This window comes from Nicotiana tabacum, chromosome 21 (assembly GCF_000715075.1).
Source record: "Nicotiana tabacum cultivar K326 chromosome 21, ASM71507v2, whole genome shotgun sequence".
In the NCBI taxonomy this organism is placed as follows: domain Eukaryota; kingdom Viridiplantae; phylum Streptophyta; class Magnoliopsida; order Solanales; family Solanaceae; genus Nicotiana; species Nicotiana tabacum.
In genome coordinates, this window is record NC_134100.1 from 59920391 (window position 1) to 59938642 (window position 18252).

An 18252-nucleotide genomic window follows, 5' to 3' on the forward strand; every position below is an offset into this window, starting at 1 on the left:
AAAACCGTGGATACTGATAAATAATGAAAAGTTCATGTTTTTGAGTATGTTGTCATATTATTTCTTATGTGACTTGCGGGAGATCACATATTTTTAAAATATATGTCGGAACGAACTTGCGTAGAAAATGATCAAATAGAAGAAAAATGTTGGTGAAAAATAGCTGAAGAAAAAAGTCCCGGATATCGAAATGAGATTCACTTCGTCAGACCGAAACCAGAGCAGAAGAAATCAACAACTAGGTCGCGCGTCTGGACGCGCCCCCAGCTTCTTTGATCCAAAATAGAAGAAGTCAAATCCGCCCTAACTCAACCCTACTTCATATAAATATGATAGTTAGCCACTTTTTGAAGGGAAAATTTTTTTGGGAGAGGTAAGAACTCGCTGGGAGCAAGAAGAAGGATTCAACTTTACGTTTCTTTTCTTCTTTCTTCCTATTTTTTTATTGTTATGAATTCTAGTCTTGTATTTTTATAAACTAGCATGAGTAAACAAACTCTTTATCTAGGATTGTGATTGAACCTCTTGAAGGAGTAATTTCTAATGCATTTAACATAATTGATCCTGTTTAATTCTCTACTTGTTCAACTATGTATTTATTGTTGTTGATTAAAGGGTCCTCAATTGGCTGTGTCTATTCATTACATGTTATTCGAGAGAGATTATGTATTTAGGTAGTTATTGAACAACATCATTCCTAAAGTATATGAGAGATCAATACGGGGGGTTTAAAAGCGGGATTAGAGATAACGAAGCTTTAATGTGATCATAGTAAGCAGTGAAAAAGTGAGAGCTAGCCTAATTCGGAAAATCGACTGGTAAATTATTGTAGTTGTGTAACACCCCGAAAAATTTCGAAGTACTTGAGTGCTAGTAAGAAAGTTGATGTGCACTCATTATATTATTTTATGTGCAGACAAGGACTATTAATATAATGGATATCAATTGGATATGATAATAAGTGTACGAGGCATATTATAAGTGATGTGGGGTCTAAGGAGAGCCCTAAGTCCAAGTCAAGTTGGAAATTTCATGATAGACTAATATTTCGAATGGGTACGCACAAGACCAAATTTTGGACGAGCATATCTACATATATGTAAGGATTTATGTAATGGATGACCAATAAAATTAAATATCTTCGAGTCTAGATTCTAACGTTTTAAGCCGTTTGTCATTTGGACACTCCTACAAGAAGTTATGACCAAATTACCAAAGGCTGGCAGAAGGTGATTTTGCGGCCAATTCTGCGATCGCAGAAGTGATTATGCGATCGCAAAAATGATTATGCGACCGCAAAACTGGTCGCAGAATGGACCAGTGCAGCCCAGTTTTATGCACCAGTTTTGCAGTCAATTGTGCGACTCGTATACCCATTCTGCGGTCCATTATGCGACCACAGACCTGATTTCGGAGGATTAAATTTTCTATTTTCATAACCCGACCCCATTTTGATAAATAGCCTTTGGGGCTTATTTTGAGGTATTTTTCTAAGAGTTTTAGAGAGAGGTAAGAGCATTTTAGAGAGAGAAGGAGGAAACCTAAAATTCTAATCATCCAATCTTGCACCAATCTTCAAGAATCAAGGAAGGCAATCACAAGATCTTCATCTAAGAGGTAAGATTCAAACCGCTAGTCTTCAATTTCGAGTTTGAGATAAATGATGGGTGATTAGGAGTATGATTCTTGGGTGTAAAATTATTATGTATATATGCTTGTACCAATAAGGTTTGTGGGAAGATTGTTGAGCTCAAATAAGTAAAGATTTGGTTGTGGAATGAAGAAAATCTTGTAGAAGAACCTTATAGCCAAATTTGCACACCTAGTGTTTGATAAAATGCTCAAATGAGCTAAAACCATGAATATCTTCCTAATTTGTGTTCAATTTTGTTATGTATCAAAATAGACTGGGATTGCTAGAATTTCCGGAACATTGTAGTAATTTAAGAAAAGCTCAAAGCAAGGTGTGTTGGCTAAACTTTCTCTATTAGAATTGAATTCCATGATGTTCCCATAAGTTCCAAGTATGGTTGTCTCACATTCCTTATTCTATGTTTCGAATTATTCCCAATAAATTTGATTTTCCCAAATAAGCAAAGTATCGAGAATTATGTATTCAAAATATGTTCCGGATTTTCCTATCACATTATGTTATCTTTTGGGAATGTGTTCAAGAATGATATGTGTATTAAAATGCTATGTCTTTGAGTTGTGTTTCAAATGAAGATTATGATGCCAAATTGTGTGAAAAAACTCAATATGCTTAAGACACTTAATTACTCATATGTGTACCTAAAGTCTTGATTGGAAATGTCTTATTGTTGATAATCTATAAAGATGGTTGGAAGTGAAATACGTGAATTGAGAATATAAAGTGTGGCCAACGTGCCAAGAGTGAAAGTTATACTTGTGGCCAATGGCATTAATAAAATGAAATGATGTGAGAAAGATTATGAAATGAGCTTTTATTTAACTGTTCCAAAATTGACTTCAAAAATAGAATTGCCTAAAAGCTTATGAATTCAAGTGATGCCCATATGTGGCTGTTTTAACTAATGCTATGCTTTGTAAGTAGTTTCGATGTGTTTTGCGTTCTTACATATTCGTGCGTTGAAATTGTGTATTGCCCTTTTTGGGGAAAAGTATTTCAAGAATAAATAATGTGTTACTTGTGTATGATTTTAACTTGTACTTCGATTGCCATTTATTTTTCTCCATTTCTTAGAAATAAACCCATTGTGTTTAAAGCCTCCATTACTAATGAACCTAAAGTTGTGATTTTCGGAATATTCTATTTGTTGATATTTATGATGATAATCCATGAAAGGGAAGAAATAAAAGTGTGAAATATGAAATACGGCCATTGTGCCATGAATGAAGAATCATATGTATGGCCAAAAGAGCCAATGAAATAATGATGTTGAAAGTTGTTGCAAGTGCCAATGAGGCTATATACGGTATGAAAGGTTATGAGGTAAATGCATTTTTATTGTTGTTTCCTTTGTATGCAAATCAAAAATACTTTTGGTAGTATCGTTAGCCACCGAGGAAGTGTAGGTAACAACCTAATCCCAAAACTATACGTGCCGGTGTAGGAGTAATTAAGGGGTAAATTCCCCTATTGATATGATGCAATTATTCCCCTTATTTGGGATGAAATTGATATGATGAAATTATTCCCCTTAAATGGTATGAGATGATTGATAGAAAAGGATGATGTTGATCCACACGGCATCATGGTGAGATGGCCTAGCCGATCGGGTAGTGATCGGATTCCATACCGCATACAGGGTGGTTATTGTGCTGAAAATTGTAATTGAAATTGTGATTTTGGTTGATGTCTTCAAATAAGACGGCCTAGCCGATCGGGTCATGATCGGACTCCGTGCTAAATTCACGGTGGTATATTTGTACAAAGATTATGATGGTGCTTGAGTTTGTGATTGTGGTTGATGTCTTCAAATAAGATGGCCTAGCCGATCGGGTCGTGATCGGACTCCGTGCTAAAAGTGCGGTGGTATTGGTATTGAGAGTGATTTTGGTTGATGTCTCTAATGAGATGGCCTAGCCGATCGGGTCATGATCGGACTCCATACTAAAAGTACGGTGGTATTGGTATTGTGAATATTGGTAATGTGAACGGTGGTATTAGTACTGTGAATATTGGTACTGTGAATGGTGGTATTTTGGTGCTAAAGATCTCCCAACCAAAAATAATATTATCATCATATTTTGATTATCACTTCACAGTGTTATCTTCATAATTTGAAAATTACTATATTTTAACTTGGCGTTTGAATATCATTGATTGTTGATTGTTGTTTTCATGGTTTTCCCTTTCTTATATTGGTATTCTATTTGGAAAGAGGACAGTTAGCTTTACATACTAGTACTATACCATATGTACTAACGTTCCTTTTGCCGGGGGCACTGCATCTTCAATAGATGCAGGTGGTTCCACTGTAGGAGACACTGATCAGTGATAGTTGTACACCCTCTTCCCAACAGACTTGGTGATACTCACTTCATTTCGGGGTCATGTGTCTTTTGTTCCTTGTGTATTATGTTTGAGATATAGCCGGGGCCTTGTTGCCGGCATTATCATAATACTCTTCTGTATCCACTAGAGGCTCCGTAGACAAAGTGTGGGTTTTGGTTAGTAAACACTCAAAACTCTTTACTTGACACTTTTAGAAGTTGATTGCTTAAATTCTTGTGAGACGAGTAGTTATAATTAGTAGGTTAATTTTTTGTGGGATTCGACTTTAGACTCATAGATCGGATTATATTTGCAACAATCGCTAGAGCTTTTAGGAGGAATAGTTGGGGGTGATCGAATTTTGGTTTAATTTTTGGAGAATTAATGGTGTTATTAATTATAGCTAGAATAATTGCTAGGATTTTTAGTTAGTCAATTTTATTGATTTTAATCGTATCACATTGAAATTCTAACGTATGAAATCTTGTGTGTTACAGGTGCATGCCGAGAAACTATTCGGGAACTAATGAAGTGTTTGAAGCATTGCCAAAACCCGAGAAATTTTTTAGGGCATTAGATCGTGCAAACAAGAAAGACAAATGACAATACAATCTAAAAGACCAAACTGAAATAAAAATGGGTGACACCATAGACGATCAAAACAACAGAAACAATGCGAATGGCTTGAATAACCAGGATGTGGCACCTCTTGTTCCAAAAGAAGCCCTTTATAGTTGGGCACAACCTACCATTGACAATCTTGCAATCGCAGTTGCAGTCCCTCAAGTGCAAGAAGAATCCTTTCAAATCACAAATAACATGCTACATCTGCTGCAGAACAAGGGGTTGTTCTCCTGGTCTTACATCGAAGATCCACAACAACATCTAAAAATTTTTGTATCAATTCATGTTACTTAAAGGCAACTGAATTTGACACCGGAAGCAATCAGACTGTTATTGTTTCTATTCTCAATGACTGGGGAGGCTCAAACTTTGCTTAATTCACCCCTGATAAATTCCATTACTACTTGGGAGCAATTAGTCAAGCAATTTTTTAACAAGTTCTACTCACCTACTAAGACCGCAAAATAAGTTGATGAAATATTGAGCTTCAAGCAGAAACCAACCGAAATATTGCAAGAAACATGGGAGAGGTTAAATGTAATGTTGGTTAAATGTCCACACCATGGCATTCCAGATTAGATTTTGGAATGGAGATTTTACATGGGATTGACAGACAACTTAGAGGCCAATGTTGATGTTTTAGCAGGTGCAACATTTTTGAGTATATCATTTATAGAGTGTAAGATCCTCCTTCATAAAAATGGCTTAAAACTCGGGATGGATGACAAGCGATACTACACTCACCTTTGTAGTTCACTCAGTAGCTCTGGACCTGAAAAACTCAATAGCCAAGAATATGGCCACTCTGATGACTCAAATGAGCATTCTCACCAAGAAGATTGATGAATCAGGCCAAGCAAGTACACATAGTTAACATAACTAATGGAACGCACACCATGAATTGACCAACAACATGTGTGCTCGTTGACCGGTGAAAGTGATAGCCAGAACTACCAAGAAAATATGAATTATGTAAGATCCCTTGGAGGCCAGAGACAAAGTGGTAAGGATTGAGGACAACGAATCAATAATACAGGCTAACACAGTAGCAATACAATCATAATCCTGGAGCTATGCGACCATATTGTCAAGTTGTGCCCTATCGAAGGCAATCAAGATACAATCAATAGATTCAGCACCTAACATATCAACAACCTAAACAACAGCAGGTGGCTAGGCAAGATGATGAGTTGTCAAAAATAAAGGGTATGCTGCAACAAATAATTGGGGCTAATGTAAATATGCAAAACAAGGTAGTTGAGCATGACTCAGATATCAAGGGCATTGAAGTTCAATTAGGGTAGATATTCATGGCTCTTAATAATCATCCTCAATAGACGTTACCTACGGACACAAGCATCAATCCAAAAGAGCAGGACCCAAATCATCTGATGGTTGTGAGTCTGAGAAATAGTAGCGATCATGATCTAGATCAAGAAGTTTCTCGAACAAGCAGACCAGCTGCAACACTGTTGCCAGTGCCGCTTTAGGGGGATAAGTCAATTGATTTAACTGAAGTAACAATGCAACATGATAAAAAAGAAAAAAGTACAGAAAAGGAGGTCCCTAAGAAAACTGAGCAAGTGCAATAGAAGGTATCAGAAAAAGTGCCCCAGCAGGAACCAACTCACGTCACAAGAAAGAAACAACCTCTCTCACCCTTACCACAGAAGTTGGCTAAATACCATAAGGATGACCAATACAAAAAGTTCCTACAGATGTTAAAGCAGATTAAGGTAAATATTCTACTGATAAATTTATTATGAGATATGCCAGGATATGCTAAAATGATGAAGGATTTGATGTCTCGCAAGTTCGACTTTTAAGACCTAGCCACTGTAATATTGACTCGTACTTGTAATGCGGTAGTTTCAAGACCTATAGCTAAGAATCTATCCGACCATGTAAGTTTTACAATTCCATATACCATAAGCAGTTATGCATTTGCCAAAGCACTATGTGATTTAGGGGCGAGCATAAATTTGATGCCCTTGTCTATCTATAAAAAGTTAGGCATTGGAAGAGCCAGACCCATATTTATGCTACTACAGCTGGCGCCAAACAGTGAAGAGGCCTTTAGGTATACTTGATGATGTACTGGTGCAGGCAGGGAGATGTCACGACCCCAATTTCCATCCGTAGGATGTTGTGATGGAACATAGTCTCTAAGACTAGGTAAGCCGATTATTAACAATGATTAAGCTAATTCTTAACAATGATAACTTGAAACATAGTTAATATAAGTGCGAGACAAAAGCAGAATAAGCTTACGCGACAATAATCATAATAACTTCCCAATATTGGTGATACAGAGTCATGAACTCTAGTTAAAAATATGGAATGATTTCAAGGATCGAAATACAATACTGTTAAAACACAAGCTGATAGTACAAAGAAGGAAAGAACTCCAACGGACTACGACGACCAAGCAGCTCTATCTTGAATCCTCGCGATCATCAAGCTAACTCTGCCGGGTCTGATATCTCCAATACCTGCCTCTGTACAAAATGTGCAGAAGTGTAGTATGAGTACACCACGGTCGGTACCCAGTAAGTATCAAGACTAACCTCAGTGGAGTAGTGCTGAGGTACAAGTCAAGACACTCACTAGACAAAATAACTTGCGCAGTATAAAAGTATAAAGCTAATAATGGAAAGCAAAAATCAGTAAATGGCAACAAGAATCAACAAGTGATATAAAAGGTAAAGTAATAAGAACACCGTAAAGTATCGTCCAAACTAAGCAAGGAACACAAAAGACAACTAACTAATCAAGCCGTGTTTCACAAGTTTCACAACGAAATCACTCTGTGATACCTCGTGTCATAGTCACAAGCCCAGGGTCTCAACCCACCCTCATATACTCACGGCACCTTTGTCCCACATCTGAAATCACAACTGCACGGAAAAATCACGTGCCAGAATCACAATCTGCCCGGCATAGTCACAGGATCACAGTCACAATCCGCCCGGCATGGTCATAGGCTCACCGTTACAATCCGCCCGGCATGGTCACAGGCTCACAATCACAAACCGCCCAACATAATCACAGGCTCACAATCACAATCCGCCTGGCATAATCACAAGCTCGAAAATCACAACCGCCCGACAAAATCACATCCTCAATAGCAACATGAAAACGGATAATACAAGAATATATGGTCATGATCAATAAATGTCATGTTTCGTACTCACGAGCTAGTATAAGTGGCATTCTACATTGTATGCTTGTGCAAGTGTACTACTGCAGCCCAAGACGACAAGTAATATCAAGGATATCTAATAGCTCATAGAGCCCACTAAACAAGTCATGCAAGGGGTATGTCAAATACAAGGAAAATCATACCATCATACGAAATTCACCACCACAATGTCTCCAAACCGACACACATCATACTTGACATTTGCCACCCTTATCTCTCCGGTAGCCACCCGTATCACTCCGCTCTGACAATATCATTAGCCACCCTTATCTCTCATATAGCCACCCATATCACTCCGTGTAAAAGCCACCCGTATCACTCTGTGTAATAGTCACCCTTATCACTTTGTCCTGACAATATCATTAGCCACCTTTATCTCTCCTATAACCACCTGTATCACTCCGTATAATAGCCAAACTTATCACTCCGCCCGGACAATAACACAATAGCCACCTATATCACTCCATACATTCAACAACAGTGAGATGCCACCCTTATGCCCCGTATAACAATAACGGTGAAATGCTACCCTTATACTCCGCATAACAACAACCCAATCACATAACAATTCACATGTACTATCGTCACAATAACACAACATAATCAACTCGTATCACAAGTTCCCGTAGGCCACAACCTTTCCAAAGATTCAACGACGGTAATAAGTTCACAACAAATAGCCCACGTCTCAACACAACAAGTATAGAATCTCAATAACAACAACATAAACGGAAAAGTAACTCGGCAAGGAACCACACCTCTTTTAAACACCACTTCAAGTAACATAGATTTATGCCTCTCGATAACTTTAATTCTAATTAATTGTTTAAGCATGCACTCATTAGTGAAAATATCTCCATGAGATGGCAACTTATCGATAAAAGAAATCACATAATAGTGAAAGTGGTAACAACTCCAAATAAAGAATATAAGAGCAAGTTCGTGAAGTAAAGAATGTGACATGTAATGACAACTTCAAATAAGGTAGGTAATTGTTAACATGACGAATAAAGGATATAACATGTGCTAACAATTTCAATAAATACATAAAGGATGCCTAAGAGTTTAAACCGATAGGATTTCCATGTATAAGCCGGAGTACGTACTCATCACCTCGCGTACACGACTTTCACATGACATAAATAGCACAAACGACTCAAATCCTATGGGGTAGTTCCCCCACACAAAGTTAGGCAAGACACTTACCTCAAAGAAGCTAGACCGATACTCTTAAATGACCTTCTCGTGTGAAACAACCTCGAGACGGCTCAAATCTTGCCAAAATAACTTCATAACATAAATAAAACTCATAGAAGTCAAATTACGGATGATAAAGCTTCGGTCTTTAATTAAAAGTAAAAGTCAACCCAAAAGGTCAACCTTGGGCTCTCACCTTGGAACCTGACAAAATTCACAAAATCCGAACACCCACTCTGATACGAGTCCAACCATACTAAGATTATCAAATTCCGATATCCAATGGCCCTTCAAATCCTCATTTTACATTTTTGAAAGATTTTTGTAAGGCCCTATAAAATTTCATAAAGGAATTTAAGGTTTCGTGGTGCCGGAGTAGGAATTTAAGGTTTCGTGGTGCCGGAGTAGGCTTACATGTTAAATTTCGCAAAGGATTATGTCAAATCCTCAAGCTCGCTGCGACTCGGACTTTTTAGGTTAAACAATGTACTGGAGAGTAAAGGAAAATTTTTGGCAGAAAATATCATTTATGCGGCCCACTATGCGGTCGCATAATCAATCTCCGGACCGCGTAATGGTCGCAGAGTGAAGCAGATGTGGGGTAAGATTTGGCGGAAGTCTACGGTACGTTATGCGACCGCAGACCAGTTCTGTGGTACATTATACGACCGCGGAACAGGTCTGCGGCCCTCATAATTACCGCAGACCCAGGCAGGCGACCCCCAGTTTTAGGCACCAATTGTGCGGCCGATATGCATACCGCATATCAATTCTGCGATCACATATGCGACCGCAGATCCTGTTCCGGAGCTTCATTTTTGGGTTTTTATAATCTGACCCTACTTCGTTAAATAGACGCAATGGATCATTTTTGTGCTAAAACTTGATGTTTTAGAGAGAAGTGGGAATGTTTTAGAGAGAGAGGAAATCCTAGGCTAATTTTTCATCAATATTTGCTGAAGATTTGGGAAAATTCTCAAGGAAAGCTCAGAAGCTCTTCATCCTAGAGGTAAGATTCTACCCCCTAACCCTTCATTTCAAATTTTATCTAGAATTGGGTAATTAGTAAGATAATATTTGCGTAGGAGAGTTGTCCATCTTGCATGCATGTGTTATCAAAGGGTGTAAGAAGATTGTTGAGCTAAGAATGATAGATAATGGGTTTGGGATGATGGAATCCACCATAGGAGGATCTTAAAACTTTAATGCACACCTATTGTTTGATAAAATGCTCAAATGAGCTAGAACCATGATCATCCTCTTAATTTTGATTCAATTTGTTACATTTTCAAAACAGATTGAAGTTGCTAAGATTTCCGGAATATTTTAGAGTATAAGGAAGCTCAAGTGAGGCATGTTGGCTAAACTCTTCTCTTAGAATTGAATCCCACGATATTCATATAATTTATATAAGTCTTGAGTGGTTCATTATAAAATTGGCTATTCCGAGTAAGACTGTATTGAAAGATATATGCTCAATGAGTATCTCAAATGCTTTATTCATATTATGTTATCAATTGAGGATATGTTCAAAATAGGGGTTGTGCATTAAAAATGTTACTTCAAGTCAAGTTCAAATGAAGGCTATTATGCCAAATTTTGTGAAGAATCTCTATGTGCCTTAGACTCTTAATTGCTCACATATGTACTACAAACCTTGATTTGAATTGTTGTTGAAGTTGTTGATGATGAAGATGTTAGAAAGTGAAAAAGTGAGCATGAAATACCAAATACGGACAATGTGCCAAGAATGATTTTATACTTGTGGCCACTAGTGCCAATGAAATGAAAATATGTGAGAGAAGTATGAAATGAGATGACTGATATAAAAAGGTTGATGTCTCGAATGAGACGGCCTAGATGATCGGGTCGTGATCGGATACCATGCCACACTCATGGTGGTGATTGTACTGGAAATTGTAATTGAAATTATGATTGTGGTTGATGTCTTTAATGAGATGTCCTAGTCGATCGGGTCGTGATCGGACACCGTGCTAAGAGTATGGTGGTATTGCCATTGTGAATATTGGAATCGTGAATGATGGCATATTAGTACTAGAGACCTCCCGATTTAAAATATGGAAATTTATTTGAACATTATATTGATCCTAATTTGAGGTTTGATGTTGTTTGAAGTTTCCACTGATATTATAGTTATACTTGCTTATATTATTTATCATTCTATTGAGAGGGTGTTTTGTCATTCATACTAGTACTATTCCATATGTACTAATATCCCTTTTGCCGGGGGCGCTGCATCTTCAATGGATGCAGGTGGTTCCACAGCAGGAGACACTGATTAGTTATAGCAGTACACCCTCTTTCCAGCAGACTTGGTGTTACACCCCATGTTTTCGTACGTGTAAGTACACCATAAGTAAATTGATATAAGTTCGGAAATGAGATATTACATCCGTACGTTAAAATTTCATCGTAAGTTAAGCGACAGAAGTTCGGGAATAAGATTATTTTGGTATTATAAGTATTACATTATTTTAAACAAGTGATAACTAGATTTGTGAATGTTAGAGGGTAAGCAAATCGAAGAAGATGAGTTTCGTCGAAGTTTGGCAATTTGAGATAAAATACGGTCCAAGCTATAATGCCCGATATTTATAGACTAGATCCATACAAGGTACCACATAACCGTGATTATAAGGTGTATAAAGTGTGTTAAAAGTATGTGGTATTTTAAGTTATTTGGGATAATTCTTAATTATGTAGGTAATTAGTTAATTATTGGATAGTGGAAGATTATTAAGTTAATCAAGAGATTAGTGATTAATTAATTAAAATATTTGGGTAAGATTAATTAAGCAAATGTGGCAGCAATTGGAACAAGGATCAAAACCCAAATTATGACTCTTATATTACATAGCAAGGTGGCACTTTTTAAGACAATTTAGTGGCCAAATCATCATGCCATGTGGGTCCCACACCTAAAGGCTTAAAAAACTTTCTAAACTCACTTTGTATCTCTACAAGGTGATGAAGGATGCTTCAGCAAGTTCATATAAGAACGTATGTAATAGTAACGTGAGTTATCCAACAATTCATACGAGATTGTGTCTTAAGCAACATGAGGTTTTGCAATTCTAAGGGAGTACAATGCAGCCTTTCCTAAGAATATCATACGGATTGTTTCCTATTCCAGGTATGTTAAGGCTAAGCCTTTCCTTCATTTTGGAATGCTCTCGTAATTACATGTATTTGATAACGAGGCATAAAGAGAAGTTCATACTCTCGAATTTATATACATTATCCCAGTCTCATAATTTACAGTATTCACCTTATCGGGACTTCATATTTAATTGAGTATTGTCTTCTTCCAATCAAGAGAGCAGAGAGCCTATACAGTATTTTTATTACCATCGAGCTATAATCGATGGACAAGCCCCTATTGGGCAACCTCTGATCAGATGGTAAGTTATATACCGAGCCTACTGTGGCCGAGCGCCTATGAGCGAGCCCAGTTGGCCGAGATACAGAGCCTAGTATGGCCGAGCGCCTATGAGCGAGCCTACTACGGCAGAGCAATTATATATATACCGAGCCTTATTTTACTTACTATATATATATATATATATATATATATACCGAGCCTTATAAGGCCGGACATCTATTTTACTTACTATATTGAGAAACTGAGTCAGTATCAGCAGGTGAGCATATCTTCAGATTATCTTTGACTTCCAGTTACTTTCAGTTATTATATTATCAGTTCAGTTTCAGCTTTCAGTATATTACCTTACATACTCGGTACATTATTTCGTACTGATGTCCTTTTTTCGGGGGCATTGCATTTCATGCATGCAGGTTCAGACAGACAGATGGGTAGACCTCCTCATTAGGTATTGCCTGAGTTCAGCTTGATTGGTAAGCTCCATATCCTTCGGAGTTGCCGGGTCTAGAGCTTTATGTACATCTTATGTATAAATGTATATATGTTATGAGTAGGTTGGGGCCCTGTTCCGATCACAGTATATCCATCAGTAGAGGCTTGTAGATATATCTTGTCAGTTAGTGCAGTATGTTGGGTTTGTAGGCCTTGTGTGTATATTTGGTTGGTTTATCAGCTGTAGTAGTTATGACGGCCTTGCCGACCCAACTTTATATTGATGTTTAGTCCGCATTGGTTTCCATTTAGTTTTATATCTTGCTTCGCAAATTATCTTGCAATGTGGCCCATGGCCAAAGTATGACATTATATGTTTAGAGCCCCTTAGTCGCAAGTTGGTACGCAAGGATAAATGAGGCACCGGGTGCCGGTCTCGCCCCCCAGGCTCGGGGCGTGACAGAAGTGGTATCAGAGCAGTTCTATCCTAGGGAGTCTACAAGCCATGTCTAGTACAGTCTTATTTATGGGTGTGTCGTGCACCACACTTATAAGCAGGAGGCTACAAGGCATTTAGGACTGTCACTCTTTCTTCTTACTCTAGATCGTGTGGTAGAGCTCAGTTGTAAGAACTCAATTTCCTAAAATCAATCTTATTCATAATACGACGATGCCTACATTAGAAAGACAGTTGGTAAGAGATTGCATGTGGCTGTGGAAGAGTTAAGCTAGAGGCACTCTATTTTGCATCATGCTTATGATGAGTAAATGTGAGGCCTTCAGCAGATCATATGTGTACTAAGACATGTAAGCCTCTTGATAAGGAGCCTTAAGGCAAGAATATCTATCCACCCCTATGGTAAAAAGGAATAAGAGAATCAGAAAGTAGACATAAGTTCGAGTAAGTAAAAGAAGCAAGGTGAAAAAGGGTACGAGGTACCCAGTTAATGAAGATTATCGGTATTTTCAACTCAGGCAGAGAGATATGAGCATTTCGAGTTACCTTAAATAGTAACAGAGGTATGTACAATTGGTCATTCCCATTCTAGTTATGCCCTATGGGGGTTAACAGAAGTATTTTAAAAAAAGGACGGGATATCAGGATCCGGCTGGGGATAGAGTAACCCAAAATAGTGAATGGATTATTTGTGTTAGTTGACATTTCTGAAGGATAGTGCAAATATGCTAATATATCTCCTTGTGAGACACCCAGATGGTGCACTCTAAAATAGTACAGCTAGATATGAGTACTACAAAGATGGGTACTGGAAGCCTGGAAGGGATAAATATTATCTTAGTATGGCTCCCGTCCCGAGTAGAGAGAGAATGTTAGGCAACTCGAAGAGCCAATGGATAGAGCAAGGGGGCTAAGAGCAGAAAAATATCTTGTTCGCATTTTTAGAATAAAGTGATAGACATAAATATTAGCGAGAAATAAGAAAAGAGTTAATGAAGTAGAATGAGTAAGATGTGATATATGGATGACAACGGTGAAAAAAAATGAAATGAAAATATTACATAGTCTATAATCGAGGGAAGGAGGCCTGGAGGAAACAAAAGAGTATAGGCCATAAAGTCATATCCTCATTTCAAGAAATAAGTTTGTGACTCTAACGTGATTACCAGAAGGAAAAGTTAGACCGCAGAAATAATAGAATCAGTATGGACTGGTGAACAAGATAAGCTAAACATGAATTAGGGACTGAGTAATTTGATAATGGTCGACATCATGAGAATTTCAGATTTTGTTCCGGCAATAATATAATAGACAACAGAAGAAGATTCATGAGAAATTCAGAGAATGGTCATTCAGGAAGACGCTTCCCTAAAGCAAGCAATGTGAGCAAAGTTCAGCTTAAGGGACGGTATGTGCCAGTTACACTAAGTGTCACCCTCGCGAGTAAGGAATTTTGTTATCCTTGGTACAGAAGGATTACCGTAAGGCAAGTAAGGATCATCAACGATGTGAAAAGACAACAAAGATAAAGAGATAAAACATCTATAGGTAGATCGTCGTAGCTATAGATTTTAGTACTCCCCTAAAGGGGGGAATATGGAGTGATGTGACATGAAGTCAGAATTAAGTGGTTCTAGTAACTACAGAATGGTAAAGGAAGAATGCGATAAAAATGAGAAAGGGATGAGATTGCACTTATTCAAAGCCTGCAGATATGCTACGATTCCAGAACATTATGCAGGCACGACGTCAAGGAGAGAAAGTAAGGGTTCCGGCCTGGGATATTTTTGATAAATAAGGATCCAGTGCGAATGTTAAGTTAAGACAAAAGAAACAACCCAAGAATGATTACACGGAATACTGATATGAGAATGGGCCAACGAGTAGTCAGTAGTTGATTCGGGAAAGGCCTAATTATGGCTAGACAAGAGGATACAAACAAATCAATAGATCATGCAAGATAAACATAATGAACCCCAACATGAGGCATTCAGTCTCGCAGATATGAAATCGCAACCTTGAGAAATATTAAGATATAAGTTAGGGTAGTAAAGGTACCGTATGAGGTTTACAGAGATAAAAGAGAATGCCACTGGGAAGACAATCAAAATATCAGCTCAGAAGCAACCCTACGAGCACAAGGGCATGAAGGTAAGTAAGTAAGGATAATTACAAGTAAGAAAGAACATAAAAAATTCCGCCGGTTAAACGATGTAATAAGCTCGCAGCCTTTCAAGAATCAGAGGGTCCTCCCTAAGTACTACAATGAAAGACTAGCTGAGGAAATAAGGGAGAAGGCTTCAACCTAAGCACAGTGACCTAAAGAGGAAATGGTCATGTAACAACAGTCTCACAACAAAATTATATGCACTCAAAAAGAAAGTGGCACCTACCGTGGCTAATGAACGGGGAGTAAAAATCAAAAGTAATATTCGAGACCATATGAGTTGAACAAAAATTCCGCATGCGTGGGAACTAAGGTAAGCTAAGTATGTACGCAACAAGGGGGCAGAAAGACCAGGAAAAGTAATTCCCTACGTTTAAAGAAAGCTGAGATGGAACGAAAGGAATTATTCGATCATCTAGAGCTAGTTACGTTCTGAACGCACTTAAGATTTCAGAGTATTATCCATGCAGCATATATGTTGACAATTATATGGCCGTAGAAGGTTTTGGTATAAGTTAGAAGGAAGAATTGAGCCCGGATCATAGACAAAGGATTGAATTGTTAAAGGATTGTATCATGGATATTCCATAGCGCCCATGAAAGGCTAAAGTAATCACTTATACCAGGAGCCACAGATTAGAAGATATCTTAAGCCTACATAAAGGCTGATCAGAAGGAAGAGGAAACTAAAGAGTTATGTCAACCAAGTAAATCACGAGTCTGATTATTGGACCCAGAAAATTATAGACATCATGATAGAGAACATTGCAGAATCACTCTTAATATCAGAGGTACAAGAGAGATAGCACAACAACCATATTCTATAACGACTCTACGATAAATCCAGTTATAAAAGTACGAGCCTTATAAGAAGTCAGTATGAAGCTCCCACCGGATTGTGTATGCACCAGAGGTGCAAGTATTGTAATAAAGCTTCAAGTTGTGGATGTGAATTATACCTATGTGGAAGAGAGGTCATGAAAGAGATAGAAGATGTGATGTGAGACTTTAAGGTAAGTAAGGTAAAGGTGAACAACGTGCAAGATACTCAAATACAGAGGGTTGCGAATAGTCCATACTTCGGATAGAAGGCTAGAAGCACGGGGATTCAGTATCTAGGAATGATAGCGGCGTCGTCAGTAGCATATCTTCTAGCCTATTGTTTCTAGGTACCGAAAGATCCAGCCAAGAGAGTAAAGAAGAGTTAGAGACGATGTAATATCTCGCTTGATGTTCCCGAATAACATAAGGAAATTTATGGTGCAAGCAAGTTGAAGGAAGGTTAGGAGTAGTATAAATAGATATGTATAAGTCGCAAGCTAAAGTATGAAAAAGCGACAAAGTTTTAGGAGGACAGGAGTAAGGATAAAAAAGGAAAATTAAGAGGTGACGAGAATGGATAAGTCCTCAGGATTGAGCCCATGTAAACAAGAGAGCTAATGGTTTCTCTAAGTTGTAGAAAGCTCAGTATAGCTGAATGAACTTAAAGGAGTCTAAGACTAGTAGCATTTAGAAGAGATGGAATGCTGCCCTGGTAATAGAATGAGGGTGAAATTGTGATAAATAAAAGGATTTCAAGAATTGTACAGGATTAAAATACCCACATAAGTGAATTACATTAGGATGCTATGAAATACGGTTATGGAAGTATAGTATTGTATCGCCCCAGGTGGATCAGAAAAATCACTTCAAATGTTCCACGATGCAACATGAGCCCTAGTGATTACGTAAGAGGTTTCAAGTTATTAGTGGTGGATTGTAGATTAATATTGAGGTGAATCAACAATGGATGGACAAAAGTCACAAAGTATGAGATGAGATTAGGCCATCATTCTTAAGATGAACAGTAATGAGGAAGCATTAAAGGACTTAGACTTATACATATAGGATAAGCAACGAGAGTAACCTGGAGTTTGGAAGCAGATCTCAGTAACGATAAATCGAAGTAAGAGTTATGGTATAGTATGCCCTATCTAGATGCATTAAAGTCATACGGATAGATAACTGTGTCTATGAAATAAGATATAGCAACATTCGTAGGTTCGACAAAGTATCGAGCGAAGAACTTCAGTATACCTATAGATGCCCAAAGAGACATCTTGTCAAGCTCTGTATATGTTTACAAAGTGAGGCCTAGAGATTGGCTAAAAATTGGAGGGAAAAAGCTGGAGGGAAGAGTCGCATAGGCGCACATACAAGGAAAAAGTGGTACATGCTTCATGATAGAAGGTAGCAACAGTTACGAGATTGGAAGAATTCCGATCACAAGTCGTGGTGTGAGAAAGAGGCTTAAAGGGGGGAATGCCCTGACCTTTGGAGTTATTTGCCGAGCAGTTGCCTAGATGGCAAGGAAAGTACTAAAGTATTCGGAAGACATAAGTTATGAAAATGATAATTGCATCAGTCAACATTCGAGGACGAATGTTCCAGAGGGTGGAATAATGTTACACCCCATGTTTTCGTACGTGGAAGTACGCCATAAGTAAATTGATATAAGCTCGGAAATGAGATGTTACATCCGTACGTTAAAGTTTCGTCGTAAGTTAAGCGACATAAGTTCGGGAATGAGATTATTTTGGGATTATAAGTATTACGTTGTTTCAAACAAGTGATAAGTAAATTCGTGAAGGTGAGAGGGTAAGCAAATCGAAGAAGATGAGTTTCGTCGAAGTTTGGCAATTTGAGATAAAATACGGTTCAAGCTATAATACCCGGTATTTATAGACTAGTTCCATACAAGGTACCACATGACCGTGATTATAAGGTGTATAAAGTGTGTTAAAAGTATGTG